General features: G+C 42.2%; 1 long non-coding RNA gene across 1 annotated transcript in view; it reads left to right on the top strand.

Annotated features, from left to right (window-relative positions):
* Window positions 1-21011, top strand: part of LOC141153344 (uncharacterized) — a 51157-nt gene that overhangs the window by 16238 nt on the left and 13908 nt on the right. Inside the window, exons 3-4 of the long non-coding RNA XR_012247288.1 lie at window positions 13985-14098; window positions 14178-14234. This is a non-coding gene — a long non-coding RNA (uncharacterized lncRNA). The remainder of the gene's footprint in view (window positions 1-13984; window positions 14099-14177; window positions 14235-21011) is intronic.

The raw sequence follows: 21011 nt of genomic DNA, 5'->3' as shown, positions 1-21011 counted from the left end.
CAGTATCTGATTGTATCTATGTGTATCTATCCCTGTATCTGATGGTATCTATGTGTATCTATCCCTGTATCTGATGGTATTTATGTGTATCTATCCCTGTATCTGATTGTATCTATGTGCATCTATCCCTGTATCTGATTGTATCTATGTGTATCTATCCCTGTATCTGATGGTATCTATGTGCATCTATCCCTGTATCTGATGGTATCTATGTGTATCTATCCCTGTATCTGATGGTATCTATGTGTATCTATCCCTGTATCTGATGGTATCTATGTGTATCTATCCCTGTATCTGATTGTATCTATGTGTATCTATCCCTGTATCTGATGGTATGTATGTGCATCTATCCCTGTATCTGATGGTATCTATGTGTATCTATCCCTGTATCTGATGGTATCTATGTGTATCTATCCCTGTATCTGATTGTATCTATGTGTATCTATCCCTGTATCTGATTGTATCTATGTGTATCTATCCCTGTATCTGATTGTATCTATGTATATCTATCCCAGTATCTGATGGTATCTATGTGCATCTATCCCTGTATCTGATTGTATCTATGTGCATCTATCCCTGTATCTGATTATATCTATGTGCATCTATCCCTGTATCTGATTGTATCTATGTGCATCTATCCCTGTATCTGATTGTATCTATGTGCATCTATCCCTGTATCTGATTGTATCTATGTGCATCTATCCCTGTATCTGATGGTATCTATGTGTATCTATCCCTGTATCTGATGGTATCTATGTGCATCTATCCCTGTATCTGATTGTATCTATGTGCATCTATCCCTGTATCTGATTGTATCTATGTGCATCTATCCCTGTATCTGATTGTATCTATGTGCATCTATCCCTGTATCTGATTGTATCTATGTGCATCTATCCCTGTATCTGATGGTATCTATGTGCATCTATCCCTGTATCTGATGGTATCTATGTGTATCTATCCCTGTATCTGATGGTATCTATGTGTATCTATCCCTGTATCTGATTGTATCTATGTGCATCTATCCCTGTATCTGATTGTATCTATGTGTATCTATCCCTGTATCTGATGGTATCTATGTGTATCTATCCCTGTATCTGATGGTATCTATGTGTATCTATCCCTGTATCTGATTGTATCTATGTGCATCTATCCCTGTATCTGATTGTATCTATGTGCATCTATCCCTGTATCTGATGGTATCTATGTGCATCTATCCCTGTATCTGATGGTATCTATGTGTATCTATCCCTGTATCTGATGGTATCTATGTGTATCTATCCCTGTATCTGATGGTATCTATGTGTATCTATCCCTGTATCTGATTGTATCTATGTGCATCTATCCCTGTATCTGATGGTATCTATGTGCATCTATCCCTGTATCTGATGGTATCTATGTGTATCTATCCCTGTATCTGATGGTATCTATGTGTATCTATCCCTGTATCTGATTGTATCTATGTGCATCTATCCCTGTATCTGATTGTATCTATGTGCATCTATCCCTGTATCTGATGGTATCTATGTGTATCTATCCCTGTATCTGATTGTATCTATGTGTATCTATCCCTGTATCTGATTGTATCTATGTGCATCTATCCCTGTATCTGATGGTATCTATGTGTATCTATCCCTGTATCTGATGGTATCTATGTGCATCTATCCCTGTATCTGATTGTATCTATGCGCATCTATCCCTGTATCTGATTGTATCTGTGTATCTATCCCAGTATCTGATTGTATCTATGTGCATCTATCCCTGTATCTGATTGTATCTATGCGCATCTATCCCTGTATCTGATTATATCTATGTATATCTCTCCCAGTATCTGATTGTATCTATGTGCATCTATCCCTGTATCTGATTGTATCTATGCGCATCTATCCCTGTATCTGATTGTATCTATGTGCATCTATCCCTGTATCTGATTGTATCTATGTGCATCTATCCCTGTATCTGATTGTATCTATGTGCATCTATCCCTGTATCTGATTGTATCTATGTGCATCTATCCCTGTATCTGATGGTATCTATGTGCATCTATCCCTGTATCTGATGGTATCTATGTGTATCTATCCCTGTATCTTATGGTATCTATGTGTATCTATCCCTGTATCTGATGGTATCTATGTGTATCTATCCCTGTATCTGATTGTATCTATGTATATCTCTCCCAGTATCTGATTGTATCTATGTGTATCTATCCCTGTATGTGATGGTATCTATGTGTATCTATCCCTGTATCTGATGGTATCTATGTGCATCTATCCCTGTATCTGATTGTATCTATGTGCATCTATCCCTGTATCTGATTGTATCTATGTGCATCTATCCTTGTATCTGATGGTATCTATGTGCATCTATCCCTGTATCTGATGGTATCTATGTGTATCTATCCCTGTATCTTATGGTATCTATGTGTATCTATCCCTGTATCTGATGGTATCTATGTGTATCTATCCCTGTATCTGATTGTATCTATGTATATGTCTCCCAGTATCTGATTGTATCTATGTGTATCTATCCCTGTATCTGATGGTATCTATGTGTATCTATCCCTGTATCTGATTGTATCTATGTGCATCTATCCCTGTATCTGATTGTATCTATGTGCATCTATCCCTGTATCTGATGGTATTTATGTGTATCTATCCCTGTATCTGATTGTATCTATGTGCATCTATCCCTGTATCTGATTGTATCTATGTGTATCTATCCCTGTATCTGATGGTATCTATGTGCATCTATCCCTGTATCTGATGGTATCTATGTGTATCTATCCCTGTATCTGATGGTATCTATGTGTATCTATCCCTGTATCTGATGGTATCTATGTGTATCTATCCCTGTATCTGATTGTATGTATGTGCATCTATCCCTGTATCTGATGGTATGTATGTGCATCTATCCCTGTATCTGATGGTATCTATGTGTATCTATCCCTGTATCTGATGGTATCTATGTGTATCTATCCCTGTATCTGATGGTATCTATGTGTATCTATCCCTGTATCTGATGGTATCTATGTGTATCTATCCCTGTATCTGATGGTATCTATGTGTATCTATCCCTGTATCTGATGGTATCTATGTGTATCTATCCCTGTATCTGATTGTATCTATGTGTATCTATCCCTGTATCTGATGGTATCTATGTGCATCTATCCCTGTATCTGATGGTATCTATGTGTATCTATCCCTGTATCTGATGGTATCTATGTGTATCTATCCCTGTATCTGATGGTATCTATGTGTATCTATCCCTGTATCTGATTGTATCTATGTGTATCTATCCCTGTATCTGATGGTATGTATGTGCATCTATCCCTGTATCTGATTGTATCTATGTGCATCTATCCCTGTATCTGATGGTATCTATGTGTATCTATCCCTGTATCTGATTGTATCTAAGCTTCTGCTGTTCTCGTGGTCTCATCCGCTCTTGCTCTGACGTCGTCGTCCTCCATTGGGAGATGAGATTACTCTGAGCCTCTCAGGAAATATCCCGGCCGCTCTGGAAAGTCTCTGGATCCGGCGGTGTTTCCGTGGTCACTGGTGCGTTGTTCTGATGGGGTCTCGGTGTTGTTTCAGCGGTCACCACGTCCCGTCCTCGCGCTTTGTGTGCCGCGTTGATTTTCTGCCTCCATGTTTGTTTGAGACTGGTAACATTTTGATAACCTTTATCTGCACAGATGGCAGCCGCTGATCAGTTGTTTTTCGGATTTTTTTCCGTCGCTGGTGTTCATTGTAGATGGCGCCGCCGCTCCTCTCTCTGATCTGTAGTAATTCTCTCCTATCATGGCGGGAAATGCTGGTGGAAGGTTCCATCCAATGTAAGAAATCCTGAACCCATAGAAGATGATGGAAATGGAAATCTTCAATCCGCTGCAGAATTCCTATAATCTGGAGCTATCACCACCTGATAGTTACTGGATTATCGGGGATTCCGGATTATGAGACGAAAGTATTGGATTTGCCAAATTTAAAATAATTTTACTGTTCGGTGGATTTTCAACTTTTAATCACTATTTTTAAGATTTCTGTTTAGTGTCAGTGAAAGACAACGCTTGTTGTTGTTGTTCAGCAGTTACAGGGGCACTCCGGTTTAAATAAATTGTTTTCATTTCCACTGGATTACAGAGAGCTGGAGCCACGCCTCGTGCCGGATTACCAAACCACTTTGATGAAGTCAGAAAATGGAAGCCCATGTGGCAAAGTTTTTGTTCATAGTTTGAACTTTTTTCAATCTACATAATAGGTTTGCATATCATATAATTAAAGATGTCTTAATGAAGTACATGATTACATATCAGAAATAAAACAGGGTAGCTGGGTGGCTCAGTGATCAGCACAGTGCTATATATACGCTAGCTGGGTGGATCAATGGTTAGCATGTTGCTATATATAGAGTAGCTGGGTGGCTCAGTGATCAGCACAGTGCTATATATACGCTAGCTGGGTGGATCAATGGTTAGCATGTTGCTATATATAGAGTAGCTGGGTGGCTCAGTGATCAGCACAGTGCTAGATATACGCTAGCTGGGTGGATCAATGGTTAGCATGGTGCTATATATAGAGTAGCTGGGTGGCTCAGTGATCAGCACAGTGCTATATATACGCTAGCTGGGTGGATCAATGGTAGCATGGTGCTATATATAGAGTAGCTGGGTGGCTCAGTGATCAGCACAGTGCTATATATAGGCTAGCTGGGTGGATCAATGGTTAGCATGGTGCTATATATAGAGTAGCTGGGTGGCTCAGTGATCAGCACAGTGCTATATATAGAGTACCCGGGTGGCTCAGTGGTCAGCACGGTGCTATATATAGGCTATCTGGGTGACTCAGTGGTTAGCACAGTGCTATATATAGGCTAGCTGGGTGGCTCAATGGTTAGCACGATGCTATATATAGGGTAAGTGGGTGGCTCAGTGGTTAGCACGGTGCTATATTTAGGGTAGCTGGGTGGCTCAGTGGTTAGCACAGTGCTATGTATAGGGTAAGTGGGTGGCTCAGCGGTTAGCACGGTGCTATATTTAGGGTAGCTGGGTGGCTCAGTGGTTAGCACAGTGCTATGTATAGGGTAGCTGGGTGGCTCAGTGGTTAGCACTGTACTATCTATAGGGCAGCATGGTAGCTCAGTGGTTAGCACTGCAGCCATGCAGTGATAATAATAATAATAATAATGTAAAGTGCTGTGGAATATGTTGGCGCTATATAAATAAAAATGATTATTATTTATTATTATTATAATGATAATAATCTGCTGATGTACTTAAATGCAACCTAACCGCCATCGACTTCCCGTATGACGGCGTGTGGTGATGCCGCTCTCTGCAGGATCTGTATTCAGTGTAGACGTTATATTGGTAAAGTTCAGGTTGGCACTTGAACAAACTTGGAGGCGCTGCCATAATGTCGTAATCAGCTCCCAATTATAATGTCATACAGTGTGACAAAGAACGTCATAATTAAACCCCAATTATAGTGCCATATAACACCTAATTAATAATACCTCCATACAATGCTAAATTATAGAAGACTCATATAACACTGCCTACAAAATAGTGCCGTAGTCCTTAGAGCTAGTGTGAACTAAGGTTATTGTTAAGAGAACCCCTTACTACTGACACATAGTGCCTACAATATACTGCAATATTGTGGAAAATAACACTGAACTATGGCATACGTTTACACCATGGGGCTGACAAGTGATGAGGTCACAGGGTAATTGACTCCTTCACTTTTGCAAAGGTCCAGCCATTGAGTACAATTGTCACTTCCTTCCTCCCCATGGGACAAGTATTAGAACCTGGTGTGCGAGAATCTCACAATACAGCTGCAAAGAAAAACATTGCTGCAAAGAACTTTTTGTGAAACATTTCCTTTCCCCTCCATCTTTTCCTTTTGCTTCAATGACCAACATTTAGGCAGCTTTTGATTTGTAACAAAAGTTAGAAAATCTTCCTATAATTATCACCTTTTTTTAAGTCTATTTTATGTATTTGCCTGTTTTTATTTTTTTTATGTTCTCCACTGTGAGTGGGTTTTGGTGTTTTGTGGCTGAATCATCTGTAGAAATGTTATAAAATTTGAAAAAATTTTGTGCAAATGTATTTCCAGTTCCTTTCTGGAGTGATTTTTTTACATAATATTTGCTACATTTTAGCAGAACATGCAACTTCTTGTATCCTAAAAAAAAGTCACAATAAAGGCTAAAGACGAAAAAAAAAAAAGATTTTGCACAAAATCTTCTGAACCCCCCCCCCCCCCCCGTGCGCCATTTCAATTTCAAAAAATGATCGCGGGTGTGCGGCACCGCTGGTGGAGAGTTCACAGGATTCAGATGTATAGGATTTCGCGCTCCAATGAGCACGGTTTTGCATTTTGAAAGCTAATAAAAAAATTTTGATTTCATTTCTTTCGCCTCCTAAGTGATGTATAGAATCGGCTTAAAGTGTTTCATGTTCCCGAATGGAATGAAATCTGTCACCCTGCCACCATGTATCCTGCTGATGGGGGGATATATCACGGCGCGGCGCCCTTGTCGGCAGCGGAGGTGGATTACTCCTGCAGCTGACTCTATATGGAATATGAGTATTTCATTTCCCATCTGGGCAGTAAAAAAAAATCAACTAAAAATATATACGTAGGTCAGTAATGTAACAAATAAACTCTGATGTCGCTGGCCTCGTGGGGGAAAGTTAGGAAAGTTGCCTCTATTCTTTGCTGCCGCCCTCATCTGTTAGCACATTTTTCATTTTACTTCCTCTGTAAAAGGAAATTCTGGAGAGATGTTTTGCTTTAGGATTTCCTCCGCCACGTACGGTAAATGCATAAAAAAATGGCTGCCCCTCCCCCGAGACTTTTACATTTTGTTTACAATAAGTCACAGTAAGTGAAAGTGCTTTCCGCCGTCCATTGTTGGTAGAGAGTTATTGTTGGATTCTGACAGACCAAACTCAACTGCATTTATAACTCAGCAACTGCACCAAAAGGAGCGATGGCCTGATTCTCATCACATGATCCTTCTGTTAGAAAGTTCTCCAAGTTTTATTCTACTTCTCAAATGTAAACAACTTTGTAAATAGTTTGTGTTACTTTTTTTTTGTCTTATACTCCAGTCACATCCAGAGCTGCGTTTAGAATTACTGTCCTTATAACTAACACAGCTCTTTGCTGCCTCCTAGTGGTTCATTGTAGGTACAGACATAATACTTTTGTAGTGTACAGTGATGTTTTTAAAAGAAAAACATCCAGGACGATACAATGCAGAGGAGCGCAGTGAATTATGGCATCTTGGCTTTAATTAATAAATGCTCTGTACTGCTGTATAATGTTCTCTATGATGCTGCTTGTTAATAACTGTTTTATCTTCCCTAGAGCTGCATTCACATCTACAATGCTCTGTACTGCTGTATAATGACCTCCATGATGCTGCTAGTTAATAACTGTTTTATCTTTCCCTAGAGCTACATTCACATCTACAATGCTCTGTACTGCTGTATTATGTCCTCCATGATGCTGCTTGTTAATAACTGCTTTATCTCTCCCTAGAGCTGCATTCACATCTACAATGCTCAGTACTGCTGTATAATGTCTTCCATGATGCTGCTTGTTAATAACTGTTTTATCTTTCCCTAGAGCTACATTCACATCTACAATGCTCTGTACTGCTGTATTATGTCCTCCATGATGCTGCTTGTTAATAACTGCTTTATCTCTCCCTAGAGCTGCATTCACATCTACAATGCTCAGTACTGCTGTATAATGACCTCCATGATGCTGCTAGTTAATAACTGTTTTATCTTTCCCTAGAGCTGCATCCACATCTACAATGCTCAGTACTGCTGTATAATGTCCTCCATGATGCTGCTTGTTAATAACTGTTTTATCTCTCCCTAGAGCTGCATTCACATCTACAATGCTCTGTACTGCTGTATAATGTCCTCCATGATGCTGCTTGTTAATAACTGTTTTATCTTTCCCTAGAGCTGCATTCACATCTACAATGCTCTGTACTGCTGTATAATGTCCTCCATGATGCTGCTTCTTAACTGTTTAATCTCACCCTAGAGCTGCATTCACATCTACAATGCTCAGTACTGCTGTATAATGTCTTCCATGATGCTGCTTGTTAATAACTGTTTTATCTTTCCCTAGAGCTACATTCACTTCTACAATGCTCAGTACTGCTGTATTATGTCCTCCATGATGCTGCTTGTTAATAACTGCTTTATCTCTCCCTAGAGCTGCATTCACATCTACAATGCTCAGTACTGCTGTATAATGTCCTCCATGATGCTGCTTGTTAATAACTGTTTTATCTTCCCTAGAGCTACATTCACTTCTACAATGCTCTGTACTGCTGTATAATGTCCTCCATGATGCTGCTTGTTAATAACTGTTTTATCTCTCCCTAGAGCTACATTCACATCTACAATGCTCAGTACTGCTGTATAATGTCCTCCATGATGCTGCTAGTTAATAACTGTTTTATCTCTCCCTAGAGCTACATTTACTTCTACAATGCTCAGTACTGCTGTATAATGTCCTCCATGATGCTGCTTGTTAATAACTGCTTTATCTCTCCCTAGAGCTGCATTCACATCTACAATGCTCAGTACTGCTGTATAATGTCCTCCATGATGCTGCTTGTTAATAACTGTTTTATCTCTCCCTAGAGCTACATTCACATCTACAATGCTCTGTACTGCTGTATAATGTCCTCCATGATGCTGCTAGTTAATAACAGTTTTATCTTTCCCTAGAGCTGCATTCACATCTACAATGCTCAGTACTCCTGTATAATGTCCTCCATGATGCTGCTAGTTAATAACTATTTTATCTCTCCCTAGAGCTGCATTCACATCTACAATGCTCTGTACTGCTGTATAATGTCCTCCATGATGCTGCTAGTTAATAACTGTTTTATCTTTCCCTAGAGCTGCATTCACATCTACAATGCTCAGTACTCCTGTATAATGTCCTCCATGATGCTGCTAGTTAATAACAGTTTTATCTTTCCCTAGAGCTGCATTCACATCTACAATGCTCAGTACTCCTATATAATGTCCTCCATGATGCTGCTAGTTAATAACTATTTTATCTCTCCCTAGAGCTGCATTCACATCTACAATGCTCTGTACTGCTGTATAATGTCCTCCATGATGCTGCTAGTTAATAACTGTTTTATCTTTCCCTAGAGCTACATTCACATCTACAATGCTCAGTACTACTGTATAATGTCCTCCATGATGCTGCTAGTTAATAACTATTTTATCTCTCCCTAGAGCTGCATTCACATCTACAATGCTCTATACTGCTGTATAATGTCCTCCATGAAGCTGCTAGTTAATAACTGTTTTATCTTTCCCTAGAGCTACATTCACATCTACAATGCTCAGTACTACTGTATAATGTCCTCCATGATGCTGCTAGTTAATAACTATTTTATCTCTCCCTAGAGCTGCATTCACATCTACAATGCTCTATACTGCTGTATAATGTCCTCCATGATGCTGCTTGTTAATAACTGTTTTATCTTTCCCTAGAGCTGCATCCACATCTACAATGCTCTGTACTCCTGTATAATGTCTTCCATGATGCTGCTTGTTAATAACTGTTTTATCTCTCCCTAGAGCTGCATTCACATCTACAATGCTCTGTACTCCTGTATAATGTCCTCCATGATGCTGCTTGTTAATAACTGTTTTATCTCTCCCTAGAGCTGCATTCACATCTACAATGCTCTGTACTGCTGTATAATGTCCTCCATGATGCTGCTTGTTAATAACTGTTTTATCTCTCCCTAGAGCTACATTCACATCTACAATGCTCAGTACTGCTGTATAATGTCCTCCATGATGCTGCTTGTTAATAACTGTTTTATCTCTCCCTAGAGCTGCATTCACATCTACAATGCTCAGTACTGCTGTATAATGTCCTCCATGATGCTGTTTGTTAATAACTGTTTTATCTCTCCCTAGAGCTGCATTCACATCTACAATGCTCAGTACTGCTGTATAATGTCCTCCAGGATGCTGCTTGCTAATAACTGTTTTATCTCTCCCTTGAGCTACATTCACATCTACAATGCTCAGTACTGCTGTATAATGTTCTCTATGCTGCTTTTTTTATTTTCTATATAAATATATATTTTTTTAATTTTCTAAAATATAGGGTGTTTTTATATTTTTCATTCATATGAGAGTTCTGGATTTTCTTATTATCTTATTTTATGTATCGTCATTGTGACAGACCACAATAACCTTATGTAATGTCATACTCCAATACAATTATAGTAATGGAGTAGCACGTGAATGTAGGATCAGGCTGCACAGCTGCAACAATGGACATACCCTCAAAGCTGCCATTTATTGCTTCTGCTAAATAGCCTGGCGCAGTGCGAATGAAAAAGTGAATGATGAATCGGGCCTGTGATTTTTTGCCATCATAGAGTAATTCTTTTGGTTGTTGTCAGACACATAACGCAAGACTTGACTCCGCCAAATCCAATGAGGCACCAGAGCTCCACCGCTCGCCTTGTAACAATGGGCTGTGACGATGAACGAGTGGATGGAAACACTGAAACCGTCACTAATAGACCCAATATTGACATTTCAGTCAAATGTGCAAGGAGCCGATCGATGCGATTCCCATTGTCTGTGTCTGAGTGGCGCGTTTTGTGCCTTCTGTCCATCCATAACCCTCCCATCGATTCTAAATTATACAGAAAAAAGTTATTGATACAGATGAAAAATTTAATTAATATGAATTGATATTTACCTGGAAACTTTCCAGAAAACTTCTCTGATCAATAAAGTTTAATCTGTGAGAATTGAACAAGAATTGTCTGATAATTCAACCAGGATCAGTAGGTGGCAGCACTAGACAGGGATCAGTAGGTGGCAGCACTAGACAGGGATCAGTAGGTGGCAGCACTAGACAGGAATCAGTAGGTGGCAGCACTAGACAGGGATCAGTAGGTGGCAGCACTAGACAGGGATCAGTAGGTGGCAGCACTAGACAGGGATCAGTAGGTGGCAGCACTAGACAGGATCAGTAGGTGGCAGCACTAGACAGGAATCAGTAGGTGGCAGCACTATACAGGATCAGTAGGTGGCAGCACGATACAGGATCAGTAAGTGGCAGCACTATACAGGATCAGTAGGTGGCAGCACGATACAGGATCAGTAGGTGGCAGCACGATACAGGATCAGTAGGTGGCAGCACTAGACAGGAATCAGTAGGTGGCAGCACTAGACAGGATCAGTAGGTGGCAGCACTAGACAGGGATCAGTAGGTGGCAGCACTATACATGGATCAGTAGGTGGCAGCACTAGACAGGGATCAGTAGGTGGCAGCACTAGACAGGGATCAGTAGGTGGCAGCACTAGACAGGGATCAGTAGGTGGCAGCACTAGACAGGAATCAGTAGGTGGCAGCACTAGACAGGGATCAGTAGGTGGCAGCACTATACTGGATCAGTAGGTGGCAGCACTAGACAGGGATCAGTATGTGGCAGCACGATACAGGATCAGTAGGTGGCAGCACTAGACAGGGATCAGCAGGTGGCAGCACGATACAGGATCAGTAGGTGGCAGCACTAGACAGGGATCAGTAGGTGGCAGCACGATACAGGATCAGTAGGTGGCAGCACGATACAGGATCAGTAGGTGGCAGCACTAGACAGGGATCAGTAGGTGGCAGCACTAGACAGGGATCAGCAGGTGGCAGCACTAGACAGGAATCAGTAGGTGGCAGAACAAAACAGGATCAGTAGGTGGCAGTACGATACTGGATCAGTAGGTGGCAGCACGATACTGGATCAGTAGGTGGCAGCACGATACTGGATCAGTAGGTGGCAGCACGATACTGGATCAGTAGGTGGCAGCACGATACTGGATCAGTAGGTGGCAGCACTATACATGGATCAGTAGGTGGCAGCACGATACAGTTTCAGTAGGTGGCAGCACGATACAGGATCAGTAGGTGGCAGCACTATACATGGATCAGTAGGTGGCAGCACTATACAGGATCAGTAGGTGGCAGCACTATACATGGATCAGTAGGTGGCAGCACGATACAGGATCAGTAGGTGGCAGCACTATACTGGATCAGTAGGTGGCAGCACGATACAGGATCAGTAGGTGGCAGCACGATACTGGATCAGTAGGTGGCAGCACGATACTGGATCAGTAGGTGGCAGCACGATACAGGATCAGTAGGTGGCAGCACGATACTGGATCAGTAGGTGGCAGCACGATACAGGATCAGTAGGTGGCAGCACTATACAGGATCAGTAGGTGGCAGCACGATACAGGATCAGTAGGTGGCAGCACGATACAGGATCAGTAGGTGGCAGCACGATACAGGATCAGTAGGTGGCAGCACGATACAGGATCAGTAGGTGGCAGCACGATACAGGATCAGTAGGTGGCAGCACGATACAGGATCAGTAGGTGGCAGCACGATACAGGATCAGTAGGTGGCAGCACGATACAGGATCAGTAGGTGGCAGCACTATACAGGATCAGTAGGTGGCAGCACTATACAGGATCAGTAGGTGGCAGCACTATACATGGATCAGTAGGTGGTAGCACTATACAGGATCAGTAGGTGGCAGCACTATACATGGATCAGTAGGTGGCAGCACTATACATGGATCAGTAGGAGGCAGCACTATACATGGATCAGTAGGTGGCAGCACTATACATGGATCAGTAGGTGGCAGCACTATACAGGATCAGTAGGTGGCAGCACGATACTGGATCAGTAGGTGGCAGCACTAGACAGGATCAGTGGATGGCAGGACAGTTTAGGATCCGTAGGTGAAAGCACACTAAAGTGTTAAACTTTTGGGAACTTGAGTCGTACCATAAGAAACAGCTTACACCTCTGCCTTTTCTGCCTGTGAGTGGCGCTATCACTGGCCGCTCACAGGCATCACGTGACCCCCGGCTGCAGCCGGCACTGACGTCACGACACTTCTACGTTCCATGGTGGCTGCCAGGTTGTGGGTGGTGTTACCCCCGCACGTCACACCCGGCATCCACCGCGCGCTCTCCCTCTCTCCATTCATTGGGAAAGTGCTCTTTCCCTCTCTCTGTTGTTATCTGGCTCTGCCGTATGGCTTGTCCCATAGTAGGTACGGATAATTTTGTTAATGATATTCCCCAAAATACAGTGCTACCCTGTGGAGACTTAAGGTTAAATTGATTAGTATTAGTTTTATTATCCACTGGTAGACAATTACCCTAGCAATAATATCAATTACCACTGGTTGGATGGAGTGGTGGATTTTGGTGTTGCCAAGAGGGCTTGTTAGTTGGATAGCGGTGCCTTTACTCTGTTGTCTCCTGTTTTATTAACTTTGGAGTAAATATGCTGGTTTGGCTGCTTAGAGCTTAGACTGCACATAGTCCTTTAGTGTATGTCCAGGGAGCCTCTTGGCTCTGTTCTGTGTGTCACAGATAACGGCAGGGTGTAAGTAGTTCCTTTGTAGGAGACTGCCTTGCAATCATTGGTGATACGGTGTGGTACCTTTAAGTAGACGCTGTTCCGTGGTGCTGCAGCTGCCGTCCTGGTCCGGTTCAGAGATGTGGTACTGGCAGGGCAGGAGCTGGTGGGTGTCGGGAGTCCCGGCCGGAGACTCCGACATCAGCTTGCGGCATCCGGACGCGCGTTGGTGGAGCGGCGTCTTGTGTAATAGGACTTGCGTAGCGTCAGGTCCTGGTCGGTCACGAGGACGGAGAGCAGGGAGGACCAATACTCCTATGCGTTTCGGATCCCTGACGAAGGATACCGCAGTATCCGAAACTGGTAATGTACTTGTTTTTTATCGTTTTATTAGCATGTATAATATTTTGCAATCACTATCTCCATTTTAAATTTATTTTCATCTGCATATGTCTTTAAAATCAAATGAATCAATCAAGGTTACAAAAAAACCCCTTCTACCTGACTCCTAACAATTATTGCCTTAGTTTCCACAGGGAACTACTTCTTCACTTGTCTAAACATACCTGGCTTCCCAGAACACCTGGATCAAAAACCCAAGGATCAAAAATTAAAGATCCAACTTCCAGCCTACTAATCAGGTAATCACCCAATCATCCCAAAAGTTAAAAGAAGCAGTCAAACAAGTGCCCCTTAACCCAAGTGCTTTTTTCCTTTTAGATGATCACTTTGACTGCATCTGACCAGAGACGTCGACTAAAACTCCAAGTCCTTAAGGTAAAAGACTCAAGTTCCCAAATTCTCCAGAATAGTAAAGAAGAAAACAAAAGTCCAAAACAAAACCAAAGAAAATGTCAAGTTCTTCACCATCATGATACAGAGACCGTCGACACTTCAGCTTCTCTCTTCAGCCATTCTTTTAAACCCTGCATGGTCTCTGCGTAGTGATGGCGTATACTGTATACCAGTGTTTCTTTACAATTCTGTGAGCGCTGCTTTCTTCTTTACTGTTCTGTAGAATCAGTTCACATCACAGTCCACAAATCAGAAAGCAGAAGTCGGTATAATGCAGGACGGATCAGGAGCGGCAGACGGACGTAGAAAGTGTTTTCAAGTTTTGTTTCTTTCTCTTTAAAATTTGGTCGCTTTGAATTTCTCAAACATTTCACAAAGAACAAGAAAACAAAACTCAATGTTCTGTGCAATCCACTGACTCCATGAGAGACTTTCTATTACAATATTGATTTTCTCAGCACTTCATCTTCTTCCCCTCTGTTCTTTTGCTTTCATAGTTCTCGGTAACTTTGCACCTATAAAGCAGCATTGTGTATCCTGTACTGACCCGCAGCTTGTATTATACAGCGGAGCTGCCAGATTCACGGTGTACATACATTACATTACTGATCCTGAGTTACATCCTGTATTATACTCCAGAGCTGCACTCACTATTCTGCTGGTGCAGTCACTGTGTACATACATTACATTACTGATCCTGTACTGATCCTGAGTTACATCCTGTATTATACTCCAGAGCTGCACTCACTATTCTGCTGGTGCAGTCACTGTGTACATACATTACATTACTGATCCTGTACTGATCCTGAGTTACATCCTGTATTATACTCCAGAGCTGCACTCACTATTCTGCTGGTACAGTCAGCGTGTGCATACATTACATTACATTACTGATCCTGAGTTACATCCTGTATTATACTCCAGAGCTGCACTCACTATTCTGCTGGTACAGTCACTGTGTGCATACATTACATTACATTACTGATCCCGAGTTACATCCTGTATTATACTCCAGAGCTGCACTCACTATTCTGCTGGTACAGTCACTGTGTGCATACATTACATTACATTACTGATCCCGAGTTACATCCTGTATTATACTCCAGAGCTGCACTCACTATTCTGCTGGTGCAGTCACTGTGTACATACATTACATTACTGATCCTGAGTTACATCCTGTATTATACTCCAGAGCTGCACTCACTATTCTGCTGGTACAGTCAGTGTGTGCATACATTACATTACTGATCCCGAGTTACATCCTGTATTATACTCCAGTGCTGCACTCACTATTCTGCTGGTACAGTCACTGTGTGCATACATTACATTACATTACTGATCCTGAGTTACATCCTGTATTATACTCCAGAGCTGCACTCACTATTCTGCTGGTGGAGTCACTGTGTACATACATTACATTACTGATCATGAGTTACATCCTGTATTATACTCCAGAGCTGCACTCACTATTCTGCTGGTGCAGTCACTGTGTACATACATTACATTACTGATCCCGAGTTACATCCTGTATTATACTCCAGAGCTGCACTCACTATTCTGCTGGTACAGTCAGTGTGTGCATACATTACATTACATTACTGATCCTGAGTTACATCCTGTATTATACTCCAGAGCAGCACTCACTATTCTGCTGGTGCAGTCACTGTGTACATACATTACATTACTGATCCTGTACTGATCCTGAGTTTCATCTTGTATTATACTCCAGAGCTGCAGTCACTATTCTGCTGGTGCAGTCACTGTGTACATACATTACATTACTGATCCTGAGTTACATCCTGTATTATACTCCAGAGCTGCACTCACTATTCTGCTGGTGCAGTCACTGTGTACATACATTACATTACTGATCCTGAGTTACATCCTGTATTATACTCTAGAGCTGCACTCACTATTCTGCTGGTGCAGTCACTGTGTACATACATTACATTACTGATCCTGAGTTACATCTTGTATTATACTCCAGAGCTGCACTCACTATTCTGCTGGTGCAGTCACTGTGTACATACATTACATTACTGATCCTGAGTTACATCCTGTATTATACTCCAGAGCTGCACTCACTATTCTGCTGGTACAGTCACTGTGTGCATACATTACATTACATTACTGATCCTGAGTTACATCCTGTATTATACTCCAGAGCTGCACTCACTATTCTGCTGGTACAGTCAGTGTGCATACATTACATTACATTACTGATCCCGAGTTACATCCTGTATTATACTCCAGAGCTGCACTCACTATTCTGCTGGTACAGTCAGTGTGTGCATACATTACATTACATTACTGATCCCGAGTTACATCCTCTATTATACTCCAGAGCTGCACTCACTATTCTGCTGGTACAGTCAGTGTGTGCATACATTACATTACATTACTGATCCTGAGTTACATCCTGTATTATACTCCAGAGCAGCACTCACTATTCTGCTGGTGCAGTCACTGTGTACATATATTACATTACTGATCCTGTACTGATCCTGAGTTTCATCTTGTATTATACTCCAGAGCTGCAGTCACTATTCTGCTGGTGCAGTCACTGTGTACATACATTACATTACTGATCCTGAGTTACATCCTGTATTATACTCCAGAGCTGCACTCACTATTCTGCTGGTGCAGTCACTGTGTACATACATTACATTACTGATCCTGAGTTACATCCTGTAATTTGCTCCAGAGCTGCACTCACTATTCTGCTGGTGCAGTCACTGTGTACATACATTACATTACTGATCCTGAGTTACCTCCTGTATTATACTCCAGAGCTGCACTCACTATTCTGCTGGTGGAGTCACTGTGTACATACATTACATTACTGATCCTGAGTTACATCCTGTATTATACTGTAGAGCTGCACTCACTATTCTGCTGGTGCAGTCACTGTGTACATACATTACATTACTGATCCTGAGTTACATCCTGTATTATACTCCAGAGCTGCACTCACTATTCTGCTGGTACAGTCACTGTGTGCATACATTACATTACATTACTGATCCTGAGTTACATCCTGTATTATACTCCAGAGCTGCAGTCACTATTCTGCTGGTGCAGTCACTGTGTACATACATTACATTACTGATCCTGAGTTACATCCTGTACTATACTCCAGAGCTGCACTCACTATTCTGCTGGTGCAGTCACTGTGTACATACATTACATTACTGATCCTGAGTTACATCCTGTATTATACTCCAGAGCTGCACTCACTATTCTGCTGGTGCAGTCACTGTGTACATACATTACATTACTGATCCTGAGTTACATCCTGTATTATACTCCAGAGCTGCACTCACTATTCTGCTGGTGCAGTCACTGTGTACATACATTACATTACTGATCCTGAGTTACATCCTGTATTATACTCCAGAGCTGCACTCACTATTCTGCTGGTACAGTCACTGTGTACATACATTACATTACATTACTGATCCTGAGTTACATCCTGTATTATACTCCAGAGCTGCACTCACTATTCTGCTGGTACAGTCAGTGTGCATACATTACATTACATTACTGATCCCGAGTTACATCCTGTATTATACTCCAGAGCTGCACTCACTATTCTGCTGGTACAGTCAGTGTGTGCATACATTACATTACATTACTGATCCTGAGTTACATCCTGTATTATACTCCAGAGCAGCACTCACTATTCTGCTGGTGCAGTCACTGTGTACATACATTACATTACTGATCCTGTACTGATCCTGAGTTTCATCTTGTATTATACTCCAGAGCTGCAGTCACTATTCTGCTGGTGCAGTCACTGTGTACATACATTACATTACTGATCCTGAGTTACATCCTGTATTATACTCCAGAGCTGCACTCACTATTCTGCTGGTGCAGTCACTGTGTACATACATTACATTACTGATCCTGAGTTACATCCTGTATTTTGCTCCAGAGCTGCACTCACTATTCTGCTGGTGGAGTCACTGTGTACATACATTACATTACTGATCCTGAGTTACATCCTGTATTATACTCCAGAGCTGCACTCACTATTCTGCTGGTGCAGTCACTGTGTACATACATTACATTACTGATCCTGAGTTACATCCTGTATTATACTCTAGAGCTGCACTCACTATTCTGCTGGTGCAGTCACTGTGTACATACATTACATTACTGATCCTGAGTTACATCCTGTATTATACTCCAGAGCTGCACTCACTATTCTGCTGGTACAGTCACTGTGTGCATACATTACATTACATTACTGATCCTGAGTTACATCCTGTATTATACTCCAGAGCTGCAGTCACTATTCTGCTGGTGCAGTCACTGTGTACATACATTACATTACTGATCCTGAGTTACATCCTGTATTATACTCCAGAGCTGCACTCACTATTCTGCTGGTGCAGTCACTGTGTACATACATTACATTACTGATCCTGAGTTACATCCTGTATTATACTCCAGAGCTGCACTCACTATTCTGCTGGTACAGTCACTGTGTGCATACATTACATTACATTACTGATCCTGAGTTACATCCTGTATTATACTCCAGAGCTGCACTCACTATTCTGCTGGTACAGTCAGTGTGCATACATTACATTACATTACTGATCCCGAGTTACATCCTGTATTATACTCCAGAGCTGAACTCACTATTCTGCTGGTGCAGTCACTGTGTACATACATTGCATTACTGATCCTGTACTGATCCTGAGTTACATCCTGTATTATACTCCAGAGCTGCACTCACTATTCTGCTGGTGCAGTCACTGTGTATATACATTACATTACTGATCCTGAGTTACATCCTGTATTATACTCCAGAGCTGCACTCACTATTCTGCTGGTGCAGTCACTGTGTATATACATTACATTACTGATCCCGAGTTACATCCTGTATTATACTCCAGAGCTGCACTCACTATTCTGCTGGTGCAGTCACTGTGTACATACATTACATTACATTACTGATCCTGAGTTACATCCTGTATTATACTCCAGAGCTGCACTCACTATTCTGCTGGTGCAGTCACTGTGTACATACATTGCATTACTGATCCTGAGTTACATCCTGTAGATCTTTTATTATAAAAATGAAAAACATAACAATAATAATAACAGAAACATAACAAAATTAATAACCAGAAAATAAACAATGTAATGAACTGGTCCAGCCGCTCCCTCTCTCCTCACACACATATTATACATATATACACAATAATAACTACCTACACCATGACATCTGGTCCGGTTACCAAACAAATAATAACAATATAATAAACAATAACCGACAAATTATATACAAACTAATATATACAATTTTTTTTTTTTTTTTTAAATAAATAAAATAAAATAAATGCTAACTATACAAATATATACAAGACAAAACAAAACCCCCCACACTCGAGCCCACCAGTCCCTCCCCGGCACTGACCTGAGAGCTGGTCCCGCGCCTCATGCCTCAGTCCATGTCCAACGTCCATAGGCCAGATCAGGCAGTGCCAGTTTTTCACCCAAATAACCAGTGTCCCACAAGATGAACCCACCTCCCCCCTTTTCCCTCCACCCAACCTAACACCTACACCCAAACCCATATATACAATATATACAGAAACAAACAATACAATAACCACAACTGACAAAGCCCAAGTTCGGCGCCTGCAGCCCTACATCACTGTCTACTGATCAATAAAACAAAAATCTATGGTGTCAGCAGCAGCCCACCACCAGGAGAGGAGATGACCAGACTAGGGCACACTAAAAGAAAAGCCCCTCCAGAGGAGAGCGGCCCTCCGTGTACCCAGTCTCTCATACTCCAGAGAACGCACCTTCACCAGGTCACCGAGTATGGTCCTAAACACATCGTCCACTGGGAGGATTTTCCGCTGCGTCGATACTAAGCACCGTGCGTTCCACGTGTGATACCTAACCACTGCGTTAACTAGAAATAAGGTGCAGCGGTCCCGACCACCCAGGTCCCCGAATGCTCCATAGGCCCATTCCGCATAAGAGAGACCGGCCAGCCGGGGCCAGCCAATGGAGGCGCCCACCCTGTTGTACACCTCTGTGTTAAAGGGACAATGAAGCAGGAAGTGGTCCATGCTTTCAAGCATGGTACCACAATGCTCCCGAGGACAGTTCCTGTCCTCAGAGCTCCTACACTTCAGATTGTCCCTCACACACTGTTTCCCATGGAAGCAGCGCCAAGCCAAGTCCCAAACCTTCGAGGGGATCCTGATAGAATTCAAAAGATGCAGACCCACCCCAAGATCCCGACTTGGGCAATCCCTGAGCGCCAGAGGCCTCTGAAAATGGGTCAACAGAACCCTTTTGTCAAGGAGCTTCCTTGGCAGAGTCCTGAGCTCCCACATTCCCAGACCCCACCGGCGAATTACCTTCAGAACCACGGTAGCGTAAGCCGGGAGATGTCCATGCGGTGTGCGGAGATCCTTCACTTGCCCTCCTGTCTCCCATTCCTGGAAGAAAGGCTGAAACCATCCCTTACAGGAGAATACCCACGGAGGAGCCATCTCTTTCCAGAGGTTTGCAATATTGATCTTAATGAAGGTATTCACAAGGAATACCACAGGGTTGACCATACCCAACCCTCCTAGTCTCCTCGTACGGTAGGTAACCTCCCTCTTGACCAGGTTCAGTCTATTCCCCCATAACAGTTGAAAGAACAAACTGTAGACCCGAGTCCAGAGAGGCTCTGGCAAGATGCACACACTGCCCAGATAGATCAGCAAAGAGAGCAGGTAA

The sequence above is a fragment of the Phyllobates terribilis genome, unplaced genomic scaffold (assembly GCF_046119375.1).
Source record: "Phyllobates terribilis strain yellow unplaced genomic scaffold, ASM4611937v1 Scaffold_7__3_contigs__length_470593459, whole genome shotgun sequence".
Lineage (NCBI taxonomy): Eukaryota > Metazoa > Chordata > Amphibia > Anura > Dendrobatidae > Phyllobates > Phyllobates terribilis.
The sequence above is the reverse complement of the archived record's forward strand: the minus strand, read 5'-3'. Positions and strand labels throughout refer to the sequence as shown.